General features: G+C 39.4%; 2 protein-coding genes across 4 annotated transcripts in view; both read right to left on the minus strand.

Annotated features, from left to right (window-relative positions):
* MRPS6 (mitochondrial ribosomal protein S6) overlaps window positions 1-20,807 on the minus strand; it is a 64,097-nt gene that overhangs the window by 42,861 nt on the left and 429 nt on the right. The gene's annotated exons all lie outside the window — the stretch shown is intronic.
* SLC5A3 (solute carrier family 5 member 3) overlaps window positions 1-20,807 on the minus strand; it is a 33,708-nt gene that overhangs the window by 12,109 nt on the left and 792 nt on the right. Inside the window, exon 1 of one of the 3 annotated variants that reach the window (XM_043449053.1) lies at window positions 1,362-7,350. The exons of the other annotated variants lie outside the window; for them this stretch is intronic. The gene's annotated coding sequence lies outside the window, so the exon portion shown is untranslated. Of the gene's footprint in view, window positions 1-1,361; window positions 7,351-20,807 lie in introns of those variants that run through there. 3 annotated transcript variants of the gene reach the window in all.

Raw genomic sequence — 20,807 nt, forward strand, 5'->3', positions numbered from 1 at the left:
TTCCATACAAAGAAACTAGGAACATACAATTTATAAACAACCCTGAATTTTTATTTTGTTAGCTAGAAGACATTGATAAAAGTTTTGGGTTTTTTTTTTTTAATGTTAAAGAAAGTAATCTCCTTCCCTTCCAACAGGCATTATTTCCAAGAGATCCTCTGAGAGGATAAAGGCACTAACTGAAGGTGTGATTTTGCTGAATGATTTTTCCTTTTAATGCTCTCTTGTTGAATGGTATACAAAGCAAGGAGAGAAGGGAAAAAGAGAAAATTTTTCTGGAAGACTGAAAAACAACATCATTATTATTATATCTTCCAAACCTAAACAAAACAGACATCTGTAAGCCATTAGGTAACAAATTATTAATCAGATATTTTTATTAATTGTATTAATCAGATTTTTTCCAGTCCTGGATTAAGAAAATCACTGAAAAACAGACATTTAAATTTACCTAAAATTGAGTTTATGAATATGACAGGTTTTCTCCTGGAAAAAGAGAAAAATTCTCAACCTTCAAAGTAATTATAATTGGAGCTGAGAAAGAATATGAAAAACATTTTGTTATTCAACCTAATGCCTTCCACATGTTAACTCCTGAAGTGATTTCTCCTTTTGAGATAACCCAACGTCAGAGTGAAACGTTTTTCTATGCTTGACAAAGCAGATGCTTTTTGATGAACCGAGATATTTTCCTTTAAAAATCAGTAGCAAAGTTATCAAGTCCTATAAATGATACTAAAGCCACCTCTTTTCAAAACAGACCACAGTACTAGTCACTTAACAACATACCTCTTAAGGAGCTGGGAAAAAAGCTTAAAGATAAATGCTCTACCGTATTAGTTATTAAGTCTAATTAATAATACTGCCACATAGAAATGTCTTAAACTGTTCTCTATGCCTTTTTGAAGCTTAACACACTACAGCAACTATACTAAAAAAAAACTGACTAAAATCCTTCATCCTAAAACTCAGTGTCAATAATGACTGGCATGAGTAAAACTGCCACAAACAAAAACAAAAATACACTAAAAGCTGGGACTTGTATCACTGTATTCTTGCCAAATCCTGAAACTGGTAGTATTTCTATGACTACTTTCTCTGACCCTGAAACATTCAAGTTATTTTTTTTAAAAACCTGGATATTATTTAGGAAGAATTACCTAAATTTCAAATAAAATCTAATCAAATAACTAATAAGCAATTATTATTTAAAAGGGCACCTTTAGTGTTTCACTATGAATTAGGTCCTCAACTACAAAGAAAACTGTAGCTGGCAGTTATGAGATCCTTCCCCGCTGTCAACAGGGCTCCCCCTGCCACCCAACATCCAGCCACACCCCTGCCATTCTGTTCCAACTTACACACAGGTAAGCCTAGTTCACTGGTCCGAGGGCCATTTCAAGTGTCTCTCTTCTCAATGGCAGTCGTTGGCCATCTCCTCAAGAGGGACAAACACCCAGTGTTTATTTCTGTTTGGAGGGAAGGTGGAGTGGAGTACGCATTGTAGTGGCCACTACAGCAGCTTATTCGTTCGAAGAACAAAGCACTCAGGCACAAACTAAGCCCTTCCTTCTCTGATCACTAGGAAGCAGTGCAAATTGACCACACTGTTCCCACTGTCAAACATGACGCACATCAGACATCTTAAGCCATACTCCGCTCCCTGATGAATGCTTAGGCTGGTCTAACCCCTAACTTCCCTAGAACAGCTAGCGGGTCAGCTAGAGAAAAGATGGTCTGCCCGCAGGAGAGGCGGCAGAGAGAGGGCAAACGCTAGTCAGTTCTCAATGCTTCCTCCCTCCTCAGATCCTCCAAAAGCCACTGCCGGCAGCCCCCATCTCACGGGACACTGTGTCAGTCTGTGGACAGATTTAAGATTTTTCCAATTTAAACAAAAAACATCCAGAAACCAGCACCTAGTGAAGACTGGAAAAGGAAAATTAAAATAGGTCAAATCAGTTTATAGAAAGATGTAAAATACTCAATGCAATGCAGCCAAATTCATATCGAGTCATTTAGATTGTCACAGCCTTGAACTTCAGCCTTTCAGAAGATGAACTGTGCAATTCCTAAAAATGGTCTCAAATAAACTATACAGTATGTTTTGCATATTTTCTCTCACTCTTTTTAATAAGTAAACATTTCTACAACAAAAATATAGTGAACACTATCCAGAGTTCCTTTACTGTTAGAAAGAAGACACATGGAAAAAATTTTTTCTCCAGCTGCTAAAAAGAAGCCTTTTAATTTATGTTTTCATATTTCTAGGACTAAGCTGGTTCACAGTTGAGATAAATCCCTTAAGTGAGAAATGTAGGACAAGGAATAAAGTAGGTATAGTAATGGTAAGTATGTGGGCTGGTTCCCTCATAGTGCATTTTTAAGAAAACAATTATAATGTAAGTAATAGTCATAGAATGTATAAAGAAATAGTCCCCTAGTTATAATGGCCAGTATAATAAATTTAGCCAACTTGAATCAAACACAAGGGTGTCGTGAAACAGAGACACTCCTGCCAACAGGAGAGGGCTTCCTTCTCAGACAACAGGGTTTTATTGGGAGTTCTGCACAAAATTAGAATACAATCTTGGTAAATGAAAGCACTGTTTCATGTACTTGGATGAACTAAATTACAACTGAAGAATTAATCCAGATAGAGAAGCATACATAAATATCTGCTGTTTGAACTAGAAAGAGTCAAATAGGAAAGATCAAATTAACATCAGCTATTAAACTCCTCCAGATAATATAATCAAAACAAATTAGTTATAATGACCAAATCTAACATTTCTCTTCTATTATCTAGGGAGACCATACAATTTATCTTTCAAACTAGGAAGTTATTCTGGGACACTCTGTCCAGAATAGGATGTATGGTCACTCTAAAAAGAAATTCATCTGCCATAAAAACCAAACAAAGAACAAGTAAAACAATTTCTAAAGCCATCAGGGCTCCAAGTCATAATCAAGTCAATGAGGCACGTGGACCGACAAAGAGTAGAACGCAACGACTCTCAAGGTGACCAAACCACAATCTTTTTAGCTTTGGGCTCAAAAAGTACCATCTGAACAGGCAGAACCCAGTACTGACAAAAGTAGGCTTGCCAAGTCTCGTGCATTTTCTGACCCAACGGTTTGATAAGGAGTAAGCACACCTAGGAAGTCTGTCATCTTGCCCAGTGCAACAGGCCGGTGTTCAGTAAATGTCACTTCACCATCTACAACTTGCATAGACTGGAAGTGGTGCCATCAGCCTCTTTCAAATTAAACTGCCAACGATACCCCAAGGCATTTTAGGAGCGTCTTGTGCTGTGCTTGCTACGTGCTTAGTTGTTCCGTCGTGTCCAACTCTTGCGACCACATAGACTGTAGCCTGCCAGGCTCCTCTGTCCATGGGATTCTCCAGCCAAGAATACTGGAGTGGCTGTCATTTCCTTCTCCAGTCCAACTTTTTAGGACCCCATAGACTATAGCTCTCCAGGCTGCTCTGTTCACGGAATTTTCTAGGCAAGAATACTGGAGTGGGTTGCCATTCCCTTCTCCATAGGAGCTTCTTAGAAGTTATTTATTGATAAAAAAGAAATAGATAAAATAATGTATTAAATATGCAGTTCTCTCATGAATATTTCGAACTAACTCCCAACCACCTCATCAACTATTAGTGCCTATCTACATCACTTCATTCAAATAAAACTCACTCAAGCAAAACTCAAGGAAAAAAAAAAACTCACTAAATTTACATAAAAATCTACTTTTCAGACATATTTTTCACTTTCGTCATCTTGATTCAAAGTCCAATAAAGCCAATTCCACTAGTGGAACAGGCTATTCATGCTTGGTATGTAAATACTCGAAACAGGACCTTCCGTTGCCCAACCCCTGCTTCCCTTAAAAATGCAGAGCTTGGCTATGAGAGCAGTTTATCAGGGACACCAAAACAAAAGCCGAGTGCTTCTAATACAACTTAGATCAATTCTTAGATCAAATTACAAATGGAGCTGGAGACATTGTATGTAGTCATAGAACAGTCCCTAAAACTTTTAAGGAGCCTGCCCTTAAATTTCTTTGGCAAAGTATTTCTACTATACCTAAATCTCACTATTCAAGCTTTTGGAAGTATATAAGAACTGTCTGAAGCCCTGAATTAAACTCAAATGGCTTATTCTGAGGGTTTATATTCTGAGGGTTCCTAGTCACCGTGTCCCAGCACAGGGGCAGGAGGTGAGGCAGAATGAGCAGGGATTAAAGCCCTGCTCTAGCAGACTCGACCAACCAGAACAGCTCTATACTCTAAGCAAAGTACTGCTGGGAGAGGGGTTAGGAGGGATGACTTCCCAGGTAAGTAAATTAATTCTTCAAATAAAATGTTGCTCACCTGGAAAAGTTCATAAACCACCAGACTTATCACTTCATCCATACACAAACACCCCTGAGATGCAGTCATTTTGACTTGCTTCTACCACTGCCCGAGTGTGGCTCACAATGGGTCTGTCTGGTTTTGGTTGTTCTTCTAAAGAAGTCTCGGCTAATGAAGAAGGTCTTTTGGGTATGGGGGCAACTTTAAAACTACCGCTGGTTTCAACCTTTATTGGATGATGCCAGAACATGTGTATGGAGCAAACTCCAATAACCTATTTCTTTCAGAGCAACGAAAACATAAAATAACAAGAGTTGTAGCGCCTATGGTACCATATTATGTAATCCCAATGACTAAACATTGGTGTTAATTTTGAATGGGGAAGAATTCAAGAGGCTCAGTGCGGTTTGCTTGTAAAAGATTGATTATCATGTAAGTTATACATAATGGAGATTAAAAAATAAAAACTTGGCACTAAGTCCTGACACCTTGTAGGTACCGTGCTTAAAGTGCTGTCTGCATTACTTTAATCCTCACAATAATTGTGGGAGAAGTACAATTATTATGATCATATTACACACAAGAAAACTGAAACCCGTGAGGTAGTGTAACACCCCAGGATACAATTATTTGTATTTACATCTGGATTTGTACCCCCATTTGTGTCTAAACTGCTTCTTCCCTTAATCACTACACAATACTATCTTTAATGCAAAGGGCAATTTATTAACAGAAACAATATTAATAAAAGTCATTCAACATCAACATTAAAAAGTTTAAAAATTTTTGAGCTTGCAAACACGTAAGATGTATAAATAACAAATGTTAAACAGAAGGGACTGCAAAAAAATGCACAGGATAAAGTCCAACTAAAGTATCTATGTATGATCATACGTGATGGATACATGTATGAAGAAAATAAAGAGATTAAAACAAAAAGAAGTCCCAGGCACAGGCTTCCTATGTAAGTAAAAACGTGCAGATCAGAAAATTCAGCTAGAAGATCAAGGTTTAACCAGTTTCTCATTCAAGATGAAGGCTTTTGCCTCCATTCTCTTTTTCAGTGTTAGAATTAAAAAATTAAGTCTCAAAGTCTATTCTACACCTGACCTTGTTACCATGGCTATATGTGTCTCAGTCATCCTTCTTTCTTCTGCTAACTTCCGTCCTCTGCTAACTTCCATCTTTAAAACATTAAGATTGAAAGAATTAGCTCGGTGATCTATAGAGATGAGTTCTCATAGTAAAATCTACAGACCACTCTTCTTACTGAATGAACTGTTTGTAACCACCTTTTCCCTGGGAGTATGCATAATTTGGTTCATCACCCTTCAAACTATTCCACTGAATTCCTCATCTCAGAGAACATCAATTCCATCCTCACTATTACTGTTTCAGTCAAAAATTAACAGCCATCCTTGAAGGTCTGGGCTTCCCTTGTGGCTCAGACAGTAAAGAATCCACCTGCAAAAAAAAAAAAAAGAAAAAGAATCCACCTGCAATGCTGGTGATCCAGGTTCAATCCCTGAGTTGGGGACATCTCCTGGAGAAGGGAAAGGCTCCCCACTCCAGTATTCTAACCTAGAGAATCCCATGGACTGCATAGACCATAGGGCTGCAAAGAGTCGGACACGACTGAGCCACTTTCACTTGGAAGGCTTGCTCACTTTCCCTCAACCCACACACAATCAATCCATTAGCAAAATCTGCTGGCTTTATCTCAAAAATATACCCACAATCAGAACATCTATAATCTCAACTGCTAGCACCCTGACCTTCTGGCTCAAAGGTCATTTCCCTAACCATCTCCATCTCTCCTTATCCTGATTTATTTTTCCCCCAACAGCACGCAACAACTTCTAACATACTTCAATAAATCTTCGTTGTGTTTACTGTCACCTCATTACCAGAACGTTAAATTCCATGAGGGCAGAGACTCGTCTCTCAGGTTCACAGATGTGGCTGGTCTGTCTAGAACATCATCTTACACACTATATGCTCAAATGTTTGTTAAATGAATCCAATATTAATGAATAAGCACCTTATCAAGAGTGTTAAAATTCCAATTGTCTATACACTCATCAACAATTGGGTTTTAAAGCAGTAACAGAAGGTAGATTAAAAGGCCAAGAAGTAGGTTAAGCATTTCCTCCCTTAGCAAAGTGATTTGCAATCTCAAACAGCGCTGGTTGAGAGTGTGCAGAATGACAAGGCAGATCAGACTAGGCAAGCATGCTGCCCTTTGTTCAGATGAAAACCTCAGTGGGCCATGACCCAGGAGAAACCTGTCTGGAGCGACCATCTCATCTCATCCACCTACCTATGTTCCTTCATGTGCTAGCTCCACTTCACAATGTGTCCCAGATCTCACCTCTGCAACTGCCAACAGCCACCTCACCGTGAGCAGTGGCACATGCTTCGTGTGTTACAGCTGTTTCCATGCTGGTGTGGGCAAGCAGCACCTCCCTCAGCTCCCTCGACACAGGCCCCAGCCTCCTGTTGATGTCAACGCAGGAAGAAATCTTTCCCATCTCTGCCTCTCCACTAACACTTGAAGAGTTCACTAAAAACTTACTTTAATAACTAGCACTTCCCAACTCGAGTGCCAGGCACCATTTTTATACTACATGCACCAGATCATTTAATCCTCACAAAATCCCCCAGAGGTAGGCATGATAACTACTCTAAATTTGAGGACATATTAAAAGAATTACTAAGGAAGTCCAGAACCATCCTCTGTGAAGTAAAGATGAAGAATGTGTCCTTTCACAACACTCCCCAGGAAGATATATGTAAAAAGTAGAAATAAATACATCTCAGAAAAATAAAATCTGCCAATCAATTCAGGGGAAATGATGCAATCTGAGAATCATCTTCTGTAATCCCTAATGAAGTAATGTTCTGAGGCAATGATTATGCTTGATGCTAGAAGGTGAAAACATTTGATGGGGACTTCAGAATGGATGAATGAAGTTGACAACAGCTGCCTCATGACATCAAGTAAATACAACCTGTCGACTCTGCTTCGATTCAGGTTCAAGCAAGTCAACTGTAGAGACACATCTAAGACAATTTAGGACATTTGAATATGGGTATCAGATGTTAAGGAATTATGGTTAAGTGGCATAAAGGCACTGTTTTTTTGTTTGTTTTTTTTTTAAGCCCTTACCTTTCAGATATATACTAAATATTTACAGGTGAATTTTTCTGTCTGCATTTGCTTTAAAGGACTCCAGCAAAAACTGATTTAGTATGTGCATGCACACACATGCACATGTGTGTGACCTGCTCAGTTGTGTCCAACTCTTTGTAACCCCAACTGATTCAGAATTATCAATAAATGCTAAATCTGGTGGAAGACTGCTGGAGAAAAGAATATTCAGTCTCAAGTTTGTCACTCCATAAATCACTTAATAATTTCTAAAGGAAAAAAAGTACATTAATAATGGAACAATCTGGTGGATATCACCTTAACCAAATGACTATGTGACATCCCCAACAATGGGACAAACTGACCTGTCTCCTCGTATAACACATTGATATCCCTGTGTAATATTCCTGCCAGCAACGTTTAACCTATCTCTAATCATGAGAAAGCAACTAGACAAATTCCAATCTAGGGACTCTCCAGACTAGAGGGCCTGGGCTCTTCAAAGTGACACTGTCTTTAATGACAAAGAACGGTTCAAGATCTGTTCAAGATCAAGGAGACTAAGTAACAACCAAATGCATGAACCTTGATTGAATATTGAATTAAAGAACTAACGGCTAACACTGGAATAAGGTAAACTTGAACACAAACTGAACATTCTGCAATTGTACTGTAGTAATGTCAAACTTGTAATGGTCATGATATGGTTAGAAAGTCCTTATTCCTAAGAAAGGCAGATCAACAATACCAGCAACAGATGGTACAGATAAAGAGCCAATAGGGCAAATTTTAATCACCAGTGATCTATGGGAAAAGCATACAAGTGTTAACTTAATGGTTCTTATAACTCTTCTAAAGGTGTAAAATTTTCAGGAAAAAAAAATATAAAAGTACTCCAGCAAAAAATAAACGAATAAAGGGAAGGGGTGGTGGAGATAAAGCAAGAGTGGTAAACATTGATAACTGTTGAAGCTGGGTGATAGGTACAATACAGAGATTCGTTAAACGAGTTACTTCTGTGTATGCTCAAGCCCATGTCTTTAATTCTCACTTCTACAAAACAGAAAAAAACATGTAGTTCAAGCCAACATCATCAAGACGGATTACTAATCAAGGTAGATTACTAGGTAAAAGTCCTGTGGGAAAAAAGTAAGCATTAAACAACCATCATATACAGTCAATTCTTTCGGGAAGGCTTGGCGACAACCTATAAAATAGAAGCCTGCTAGATTGAATGCATGTTAATATAATCACTCCAACACGTCTGCACTCATCTCTGCTCTTCTGCCCACAGCTAGTGGCCAAGGCTCGCTCCCTCGCTGAAGTCTCAGTCTTGCCCGAGCACTGTAACAAAAATATATTAGGCCACATTTTGTCCCTTTATCCTGATGTTTCTCTTCACAGCATCTGCTAAGTCTGTCTCCCTCATTAGAATGTAAGCCCCAGGAAAGCTGGAACTTTGTCCTATAGTCTACAACACATAATAGTGGTAGACACTCAAAATAGATGTGAAACACTTCCTTCGGTCTAAAGCGACTTTTTCGCTCTAATACTATTACAGTGGATGCAGTGATCAAAAGTTTAGCTTCTAGCTTTGAGACTGCCTTTAGGATCCTAACTTGGCACCTTACTGAGCTGTGTGGTCCCGGGTACCTTTCTGCTTCAGTGTTTTCATGTGTAAAATGGAGAATACACACACACACACAATACACACAACTTGCTTAAACCAGCCACTGAGGATGAGGTATTACAAGCCATAAGTTTTATAGATGTAGGACACCCAACCACGTCAACTTGTGATGGTTTACCTTCATGTTTTCCGTTCATATCTTACTTGGTTCCAATTTTATGTTCCTAGAAAAACTGTTCCTAGAAGAAGAGAAGCCAAGAAGTTTCTCATTTTTCCATGAGACTGAGGCCAGAAAATGTAAACACAAGAGTCTTCCTGGTAAACCAGATTCTAACTCCCAGAAGGCCAAGTCATAAAACAGAAGATCCTGAAATTGGGATGACTCCTCAGGCAGATGCTTTTGGTTAGAAAACTTTTAAATCTTCTAATCTTCTCAAAGGTTTGGGGAATACAGGGTTTTCAAGAACTAAACAACAGGACCATAAACAGGGTAACAGTTTTTGGAAGGAATGGTCGAGTTTATGCCCTGAACAGAACCGAAGAAGTGAACATAAAACTGAGGCATGGTTTTACAGATTACAAATGCAGCTGATTTTTCTCTTACATTTCAAAGATAGAACAAGTAAAATACAGAGAAATAAGATCAGAAATGCTTTCCTTGGATGTCAGAAGGCAGGAGATCTTGAAATTGTAAGCAGCTTCCAATTATTTCATCCAAATCAGATAAAATATTTAATAAAGGAAAGGGTATTAGGAGAAATTTCTTCACTTTAATCTTCTTAAACTGGATTTGCACAAACTCTTGGTCCTCAGTCTATACATAAGAATGGCATCCCTGAAACCAATCAGGCTACTAGAGTCTCGTGAACTAAAGATCATCCCTGATGGAAACTCAGCATTCTAAGTTTTCAAGATCGTAAACGTTACAAAACTGCGCTCTCATGTCACTGCCAACAAAACAGAAAACAAGCAGTATACTAGCACAAAAGAATGAGAATCAAAGCCACCTACTACTGGGTTATATATTTACCTTGGTTGAAGCCAACTTTCTTAAAAGGACACTGAAGTACACCTTTCCTCTAATACATGCTTGACAAAGATCCTACCTCCAGACTTAACTGACCACCACCCAGCCAAGGTGTCCCTGTACTGAACTACTTCCACAGCAACCTGGCTGTTAGAGCTGCCCTCGGGCTTCTACACCTGACAAAAATCAAAGCATTTTAATAGCCAAGGAGACACTTTAAACATCGAAGTCTAAACAAAGACAAAACCAGGAATTTTTAATTTTTTTGGCTGCACCACGGGGCTTGTAGGATCTTCGTTCCCTGGCCAGACATCAAACCTGCACACTCAGCAGTGATAGCTCGGAGTCCTAACAACTGGACTGCCAGGGAATTCAAAACCAGGAATTCTTGAAGCTAGGGCAGAAACAGGCAAATGCCAGTTTATGAGCATTGAGTGCTTCAGATGGAGGTTTTAAGAAGTCTCTGCTTTCACTTGCAATTCCATTTTTAAGCTCTCATCCATGTCAATCTCTACTGAAATGTTCCCAAAGTGGGTAGGGATTCCCTTAACTAGGGCACTGTAATCATAATAAAAATGATAGGGGAGATGAGTGGGAACAAGTCAATTGTACCCTGGACTTGAAAGGTAGGGAAGAACAAACTGGACCTGAGTTTATTTGCAATCTGCTATTGAGTACCTGGAGTGGGAGTGGGGAAGTAACAAAGACAAAAAGGGAAAGTCAGTCAGGGTAATGATTTGGCTTCCGTTCTATGGAAACATGAAGCCTGGCCAAAAATTGTAATGCCACATCATCCCCTTGTTCTACACTCTGACTAGAGAAACACCTAATTTTTTTTCATAGTAATACTATATTCCAAGGATCATGTAAGCTAACGTGAATTACCCTGATATACCCTGAGGGAAAATGTCATCTTCTAGATAAAGCAAACTCTTTCAAGAAGCAGTATTTCAAACCTGTAGGACTTCAGTACAGCAGATGTAAACCAAACTGTACTAAGGAATCCTTAAAATAAGCAATCACCCAGACATCTAAAGAGAAAGTGAACTACAAATACCAATTTCTGACAGTTCACACTAAGTCATACCGCAGTCTTTGTGCGACTCTTTGAAGTCTGTATGTACACTTGGCCTAAATGGGCATACATAATCCACTAGTCCAAAACTAGATATAAACTGATACTTCTTTTAAAGACCTGGATGTGTTTGCCATTTACTATTAGTCCTATTGTAAATCAATGGTCAATTAACTAGATGGGTTCTGTCAATGTGAGTGGCAATTTCTGTAACCTAAATGCTGAAAGAGGTCCAAAGGCAATTAAGGATGTCTTTAAAGAACATCTAAAACCCATTATCTAAATCAGAAATTACACGATGTTAGCCAAATCTGACCAACAGATACATTGCCTTAGATCCACAGTGCTTCAATATTTTTGTTGCAAACATCTAAAAATGTAACAAAGACAAAAGGAACCCCAAAAAATCAACTTCTTGTAACATCTGGAGTTTTGGCTAAGAATAGGATAAAGACAAGGTGGCAAAACCAGGCCCGCACTCCCCATGGCAATAATACACTGTAGTGGTAAGCACCAGCACCAGCATGAGCGAGCACGCGCGTGCACACACACACACACCTGTAGCAGCTCTACCATTTTGCCACAGGCCCACTAACCCTTTTCAGTCTTTGAATTACATTACAAAGTGCGACAAAATAATCTAAGGCTAATTCATACTTACCAGTTTTAAAACACCGAAGTCAAAAGAATTCAACACATAACCTTTCTATTCCTTAGACAACTTTGTTAAACAGTTTTCACATTAACTCACAAACATATTTACTTCACACTGCCATCTCCAAACACAATGAAAATGATTTTAAAATTACCAGTGTTACTATTCAATCTTCTTAGTCACATTCTTATTTCTTCATCCACTCACACACACACATTTCTCAATCTGCTTCATAAGTGCCTGATATTCTGTATCATCCAATATCTCATTATGGAGCTTCAGAGTAAAATAATCGGGTACAAAAAAAAGTCACAAATTAAGTCTGAAACAAAGTTGGACTTCAGAGGCTGACAGTTAAATATACATCAAAATAAAATGTGCATTCTCTTGTAAATTGGTCTTGCAGATTTGGATCATAGGTCCCTCTGGCTTACAAGATAATTATTTAAAATTCAATCATGTTAATGATATATGTACATTCCAGCAATATATGCTACAATGCCAAATACTATTTTATTTTAATTCCTTTATAAAAATAAAATCTGTACCAATAGGAATGGAAAAAAACTCTTAAAAAATCAAGTATTAAATGGAAAGGTGTAGTCTTATAATACATTGCTCCATCAAAAATTATAAGTTAAAAAAAATAAATGAACAGAAAAATACTAACCGAAGGTATCACACAGCAACAGAAATCGATTAGGCTATGATCCACCAGCTCCATGTGTCAATTTTACTGAAACAGGGTCATCCCTGAAGTTTCAGCAGCAATTCGGCAAACAGCAATCAAAATTTACTTGAAGATTAAAATACTAAGCTTTCCCCTCACCTGCCTCAAATCACTTTGACACTTACAAGCCTATCCAAAGTAATTCTTTTCTTTAGATTTTCTTCACTTTCTCCAACCTTCTCCTCACTTAAAAAAGACATAAGTCTAACTGAGTACTAGTTCTACAAGGTCAGATGAGAGACAGAGATGAACACAAAGTCCAGCTTCAAAATAGTTTAGTTCTTGATGAGGAATCCCAGTGCACTCAGCCTGGCAAAGACCAGCAGCTGCTGAATCAACGTTGCACATCTGTCTGACAGGTCGTTCCAAGCGGTGGAGTTCATTCACTGGACCCCCTCACATACATTCTACATTTCACGGATGCAAAAGCTCAACCTTACTTAATTAGCATACAAGCTATTAGAAAGTATGGCTCATGTTCACTTCAAAAACTTTCATGTTCATTTCAAAAACTTCTGAGCAAGTGCTACATTCCAGGTTTGACTCAAGTCTTGGATTCTGGTAGCTTACACATTAACAAAATTTACCTTTTGGAGTCTCTTCATTAATAAAGCGGGAAAAATGGAAAATTACACAATAAAGTTTAATACCCTGCCTGAGCGCACAAAGGTACCTTAATGACATACTGAACACCTACTACCTCCAAGGTTATGTTACCAATTTATCTTCAAAGACCCTCCAATTGACAGATCACTCCCATTTCACAGACAGGAATGAGGATCCAAGAGGGTTACTATTCCTTGTAGCTAGGTGCCAGGAACCAAACCCAGGTTCACTGTCTCTAAAGCTCTTTCTGCTGCCCCAGAGTCAGTTCTTTGTTTATTCCAAAATAACACAACCAGGACCTTCATTTCGGATCTTTTGCTCTTCTATTCATTGAGAAAACAAAAACTGGAGCACTTACTGAAGCAGAAGCATCTGTATCCAAAACAATCATACACAGAAGTATTAAGTAAAAAGGGGGTTAAAGCTACAATAGGAAATTTAAAAAAAATCATACATACCTTAAACATTTTACCTACATGTAATATATAAATGTATTTCCCAATCTGAGTATGGGGTCAAGCACTTGGCAGAACAGGACTGATGACGTAGAGCTCCTTGCTGACCGAAGTTCCTTCTGCTTGATCTAAACTGTTATCTATAAATCCATCATCTACCATCTCCATTCCAGTTTCACCAAAGTGCAAAGCTTTAAGGAGTCCTTGTATGGCAGTCTACATACAGAATCATCCTGGACTATTGTTATCTTCTTTCCAAAACTTTATGACAACTATACCTGATTCTACAGTCATTATTTTAGGGACTCACCTTCAGCATGTTTTTTTCCAAAGAATCCAACTTGGTTTTCAGGAGAGAAAAAAAAAAGTTTGCACTCATTTCATCAGTTTACATATTTAAACTATTATATTATAAAAGCAAGATTACCTGCCGTGAAACAGTCGTGGAAACCAACACAACTTCTGGTAAGCATACAACTCCCTCAATGCAATGTGTACTGATCTAAAAGCAACTTACTAGCACCAGAGGTCAGCATGCTGTCTCATAGTCAAGAACTGCTTTAGACTGATGAGAACAGGAATCCCCAAGGAAGCTAAATAAGCATCAACCTTGTGGGTAAAGCAGAGCAGACCTGAAACAGACCTGTCCCTCAAGCACATGTAACCTACCAAAGCAGATATGAAACATTCACCAATAAACTGTAACACTAACGAGAAAGCTGTCCACGGGATAAGACACAGAAACACACCATGCAAGTTCAAAGGAAAGATTACAATTCAAAACAGGGCAGGTCCCCAGTATTTGTTTCATATACCAAAAGAGTCAAAATGAACTTGAGGCATGTTTTCTTGGAGATGATCATTCCAAGAAAAGCAGTATCACACAGGCACCAAAGGAAATAGAAGGGAATGATATTTATAGGGATATACAGCAATTTTCTTTACTCAGTACTGTACAAAAATGGAGAATGAAAGAAATTAAAAGATGAGGTTAAAAAAAAAAAAGATGAGTCGTATCACAGGTGGCGTTGAATGCCAGACTTCATTCCAAGTATCTCTGAGAAAGAGCACATATCTGAATGTGCTGTAATTTGGCAATGGTGTTGACACAGTCAACTGACATGGGGAGGTGATGAAGTAATCAAAAAGGCATCACTATACAATGGTTTGTATTATTTCCCTAAAAATGCATCCCAGTTTAATTCTTTAAAAGTATTTCAAAAACTTGTATTTTTGCACCCCAGAAAACATATTTAATAGGCATTGATTACCCTCCCCTCAGCAGTACGTTAGAGAGATCAACTAAGAAAGTGCAAGAACCCAAGCGAGGAACCTAAGTAGCTCAGCTAGGGCAGAGAAGAGACTATATGGGAATGAGACTGCGGGAACCAAGAGTCGGACTGGTTTAGCCCCGTGTGACAGAAAACAGGAGCCACAAACAGCAACAACTCGGGCGAGTCTGGGGGTAGGCAACTCACCGAGTTTGAACCAAACCGAGTTAGCAGTGTCATGGGAACATCCAGGAGGCTATAACCAGCACAGAAAAGCACAAAATGCCAGAGTTCTCGGCTTGCTACCAAAGAAAGGCAAACCATACGAAGGCAAAGGTACAGTATAGAAAAAGGAGGGAAAGGAAGGAATCAAAGCAGAAATCTCAGGATATAACACTGTAAGAAGTTAAGATAAATGGTGAACCTAGGAAATTATGTCTGTTTCCTCTAAATCAGGGGTCAGCAAGCTTTTTTTTTTTTTTTTGGTAAAGGACCAGATAATAAATATAAACAAATGAATAGGGTTATGTTCCAACACACCTGTATTTATGGACTCTGATATTTGAATTTCATATAACTTCCATAAAATCTTCTTTTAATTTGTTCCCAACTATTTAAAAATGTAAAATCCTTCCTTAATCTCACAGGCCACACAAATGCAGGCAACAGGTCGGATTTGGCCTGTGAGCCATACAGTTCGCCAACTGCTATTTGGAGCACAACAAGGATAACAGGACTGGATTAACTGTCTTTTTCCAAACTTCTGATGGTAGTTTTTCCTTGAGATAAATTGGTAACTTACCAGACAGTCATTAAATGTTAATGACTTCTTTAAATCTGACTAATTCCTTCAATTTGATTCCCCTGAGAAAAGATTAACTACCTGTGTTGGCAACAATCCCTGTTGGGTTAGAATTGCCTTCCACTAAAAAGATGCATTCCTCATGATGAACAGATAAGTCCTACCTGTACTACAAATACAATGAGGGTACTAGATGAAAAACATTACTCTAGAATTTCTTCATTGCTTTCAAACTTAAGTTTTCCTTGGAGTGATTTTATAATCTAAAGGTTGAGAAGATTCAGTGGTAGTCTCCATGTGAAAACATCTAGATTTTGAAACGCAATCAACATCTGCATTGAATTTGCAAGTCACAAAGGAAACAAAAAAAGGTTAGTGCAGAAAGTCAAACTTGTGACCAACAGTCTTCACACATACAAACCACATCTGGTGAAGGATTAGCCCCCAGCCACTCCTTGTACCTTAGCTGTAGCTCAAGGGCAAAACACAAAGGGTGGTTACTGAAGATAAAGATACAAGCTAAGCTGTTAAGGGCAGGCTCGAAGAAGTGGAAAAAAAAAGACCAAACAGTCATCTGACAACTAGAACAAGGATGTTTCCATTTGAACTTCTGTCTGCCACCACCTGACAGCAAAAATACCACTAGTTCCTAGTTATCAAATATTGCCAAGCTAGCCAAGCTACAATGACCTAAGGTTGGCCAGTCTCATACTGAGTTCCCAGCTAGACCCTACGCCTCCAGAAAGTATCTAAAATGCTAACAGTTTGGAGAAACTACTTTCACAAAACGCTAAACTTGGGATACACCTCTAGAACACACTTTTGCCAGGTCTTCTAATCAAAAATGCTTGACTGAAGAAAAATATGAGAAACTCTTCCCTGCATTATCAGAAAACCTATTGCTTTGTACAATTATAGAAACTAGAATATAACTACACTTCTATTTCTAAATGTAAAAACCCCAAGTCATAAACTCAGCACATCATAAAACTCTTTACTTGCAAAGAACTATTTCAATGGGCTAGCCTTAAAATTTTAAATATAATCTTTCAACAAAATTAAATATGAAAGATATTGAACATAAAATAACTTGTGAAATCTGTTTTAATTAAAAAGATTTTCAAAGCAGCCATCTGCTTTTACTTCTATTCGAAAAATATACGAGAATATATAAATGCTATTTTATTGTACACACCTATATTTACTTAGAATTAAACTAAGAATTAGAACTAAACTAATTATTTAAACCATTAACCTTTAATTCTTCATGGAAAAATTCCTGAGTAGCAATGAGAAGACTTCAGGAAAAAATATTTTCCCAGGGCTTTTACAACTCTAAATATGCCAACTGGTTATCATCCTTTGGGCAAATGTGATAATACATGTTACGTGTTCCTAAACTAAGTAACCAAAAAATATAAATGTTCTGCATAGATCTCTTTTTAACCTCAAAATTCCTCTTCCTGAGCCTACCCCAAACGTACAAATATTTTCTAAAAGTTCAGCTTTTCAACATAGTACATGGCTTTAAGTTAAAAAATTGTCAATTCATTCTTTTACCTAGCTTAAATGAAGCGCCCATCTTTTATATCAAATTGCAAAGTGAACTCAACAGACATAAGCAATTTCTCAAACTCTCAAGAGAAGGGACCTCAGAAATCAGAGTCCTATCTCACCCACCAAAGTCATGACCTCTCCTCTCCTCTATCTACCTAAACTTCTCACAGCAAGAGGTCAGCAGGGACGTGGAGAGAAAACTCACCATCTCACAGGCAATTTGTTAATTTTTCAGTTGTTGGAAAATGTCTTCCATAGGCTGGACTGAGACTGCCTGCAGTGTGTGGTCTTTCCTCTGCAGCTGTGTCCTTCCACACTACAGCCTTGAATACTGTGTTTGCAAGAAGTGAATGTAACTCTCACAATGCTAAATCTATGATAAGCTTCTCAAAACCTTTTTGTTCTGGAGACTCTTCTACATAATGGTCTAAGACTGGTCTAAGCATCCACCTTCTCAAATGGCTTTAATCATGACCTTTAAAAGTCTAGTTTCACAACATCCATGACTTTACTGCATCAATTTTCAGAATTAAAGTTATCTACTTTTCGCATCAGACTGGTAAAAAAGAGGGGAAATATGGAAATAAGTCAACTTTATATATACATGTTTAATACAACTCAAGCTAAATGGTACATGCAAGTAAATTTCTTCTTGGGAGGTCTGGCATCTACATTCCTAAGGGCACAGACTTCCAAGTGCAAAAAAAGCAGACTCACAGTGACTCCCAACTGCAAACGAGAAAAAGCACTGAAACGTCTAAGTGACTAACACACAATTGAATATAGTTCAATAAGGAATCATTCTACATACTACACTCTGAAATCTTCCAATGGGGACTCCTGTAGAGACTGCTACAATGTAGTGGGGCTCCAACACAAGAAATGCTATGAAAGCCTCAACACAGTATCTGCACCTTAAATTCGACACCTCTTCTATGCTCAATTTTAAGGACTCTGAGCTAGGGAGTCAAAGGAAATGCAAGAGTTGGACAGGTAAAAGTAATACACCCCAAAGAGAGGAGGAATGCTCTTCAGGCCTATGGTGGTGGTTTAGTCACTAAGTCACATCGGGCTCTTTTGCAACCACATGGACTGTAGCCCACCAGGCTCAAACGCTCTTCAGACCTATAGAGTATCCCCCCCAAAAAAGAAACAAAATCTCTCTGGGAATCTATGAAAAGACTGAAAAAATTAGTCTCAACATCCACATCTGTTTTAAAAATCACCTAGAGTATTCCCTCTATTCCAAAATACATAAATGACTTGAGGGAGGTGGAAATTAAGTCATCAAAAAGGTGCACCATAAGAGGCATACACATTTCCAAGTCTAAAAATAGATACGCTACTTAAAATTTGGGAGTTACACACAATGGGCTACCTACAGCAGGACAAAACTGCTGCATATTAGAAAGGAAGTTTTCCTAAAGCTTGTCAAAGCTCACAGTGGCATTTTTCATTCATTTCCCCCCTAAGTATTGATCTTATTTTAGAACTCAATTTCCCCAAATTGAAAGCAAGCAGAACTTAGAAGACAGAAGTTTTGTGTTTGTTACTCGAATTGACAACCTACTCAAAAACACGTTTTATGAATGCAAAAAAAGAGAGGGTTTTTTTTTTTACTGTTTAATCTTACTTTATTTAGATCAAGGATCTCTTCAACACAACTTCATCATCATTGTTACAATGTCCTTATTTGTAGCCATGGAGGCCTGCACCTCCAGGCAGGAGTTCACCTTGATTATCTGCAAAGTACCCCCCACACACACTTGCCAGGATTTCAAGAAAAGTTAATTGAATTATTATTTTAAACTGCACTATGTAGCTTATCTGGAGTGAAAAAAATGTGTGTTCCACACCACAGATGATTGAATAATCTTCACACAAAAAAAGTATATAATAAATACATTTAACTAACATACTAGAAGCTCTGTGAACAAACGCACAGTACTCAGAAGCTATCCTAAAGATAAAAGAGTTCTGAATTTTCATTTCAAAGGTTTATGGAATGAACAAATACTATACACATTGACTCATGATACTTGCTTTCTCCCTAAAACAAGGTGAAACAAAAGAAATTTCAACACATTTCCCAGGTTCTGATACCTCCTAAAACGGGTAAGTTAAAAGGAAGAGTTTTTTCATTGTTCCTATTCTCTTTAAGCACTGTATTTTAGAGGGAAGTGAGCCAAGAAAGGGCTAATACTCAAGAGGCTAAACAATGCAACTTTATCTTCTCCCAAATTCAGGGAGAACAAGCTTGAGGCCACAACAGCATGCCTGACCAGGCTCTCCCGACCTGATCCAGAGACACTGGTGTCTTCCCAGCTCATAGTGTGCAAAGAACTAAAAATTTCCTAATGCTCTGGGATTGGTAGTTTTCCAATAGCCCCAAATTTAAGTACCACCTAACTTTCTAACAGCTCGTTTTCAAAACTGACCCAAAATATACAATGTGCCCAAGTCTCTGGCGCTGTTAAGAAGCTAGCTATGTTCCCAAAGTTCAAACATTAGTATTTTGTTGTTGTTGTTGTCGTCGTTATCTATACCTGCAAGGGAAATGGGGTGGGGGGGGGGGGGGGAAAAAAAAAAGCATACACCACACGCTACGTTACCAAATTCACAGAAGGGGGTTTCGGCGACGGCTTGAGGAGCACCTGACCCAGAACAGAGAACGAAGAGCGGCTCCGGGCTGCGGGGTCCCTGTCCTCGGCCGCACCATTCCCTGGAGTGGAACGGACTTGCAGGATCGCTTAGCATCCCTCCAAATCTGAAATCCCCTACCTCAAGAGCAATCAAAAGCAGGGCGGGGGTGGGGGGGCGGTGGGGGGAAGCCAAGTTTCTTCCGGAAGGCGCAAAAAAAAAAAGGCCACAACTTGGATGAATGAAAACTGGGCTAAGGGCACCCGGAGCAGGACTGCCTCTGAAGTCACAAAAAGAGAAAATCAAAGATTTTTTTTTTTTTTTTTTAAAGTGAGAACCGGTTCTACGCGACCATGGTCCAGACACAACCGCGCGCGCGCGCGCGCACACACACACACACACACACACACACACACACACGCTTTGGAGAAGGTTTTATTGAGCACGGACGGTTCCGGGGCGGCCGGCGGGCGCTACAGTGGAAGGCGGGCGGGCGGGCGGCGGAGGCAGGCTGAGGCGAGTGGGCGGCGGCGGAGCGGGGCCGGCGACGAGGCAGCTTCGCGACGGCGGGCGCGCGGGGGGCCCTGGGCTCCAGGCCTGCGCTGGCGCGTGTCCTCCCCGCGGACCTTCTCACTGGGATCCCGAGGGCCGGCCCGTCCCCCCACCTCCCGTCGCCCGCCCGCCCGCCCGGCGAGGCCGCGTGCGAGACACACACCCTCCCGCGCCGGCACACCCCCGCCTCCCGCGCGCACGCGGCCTCGCCGGGCAGGCGGGGGCCTCCCCCCACTCCACAAGCGCCCCACCAAGCGAGAACGCCCGCTGCCCCAGTCCCCCCGCTCCCCCAACCTCGG

Source organism: Cervus canadensis, chromosome 27 (genome assembly GCF_019320065.1).
Source record: "Cervus canadensis isolate Bull #8, Minnesota chromosome 27, ASM1932006v1, whole genome shotgun sequence".
Taxonomy (NCBI): domain Eukaryota; kingdom Metazoa; phylum Chordata; class Mammalia; order Artiodactyla; family Cervidae; genus Cervus; species Cervus canadensis.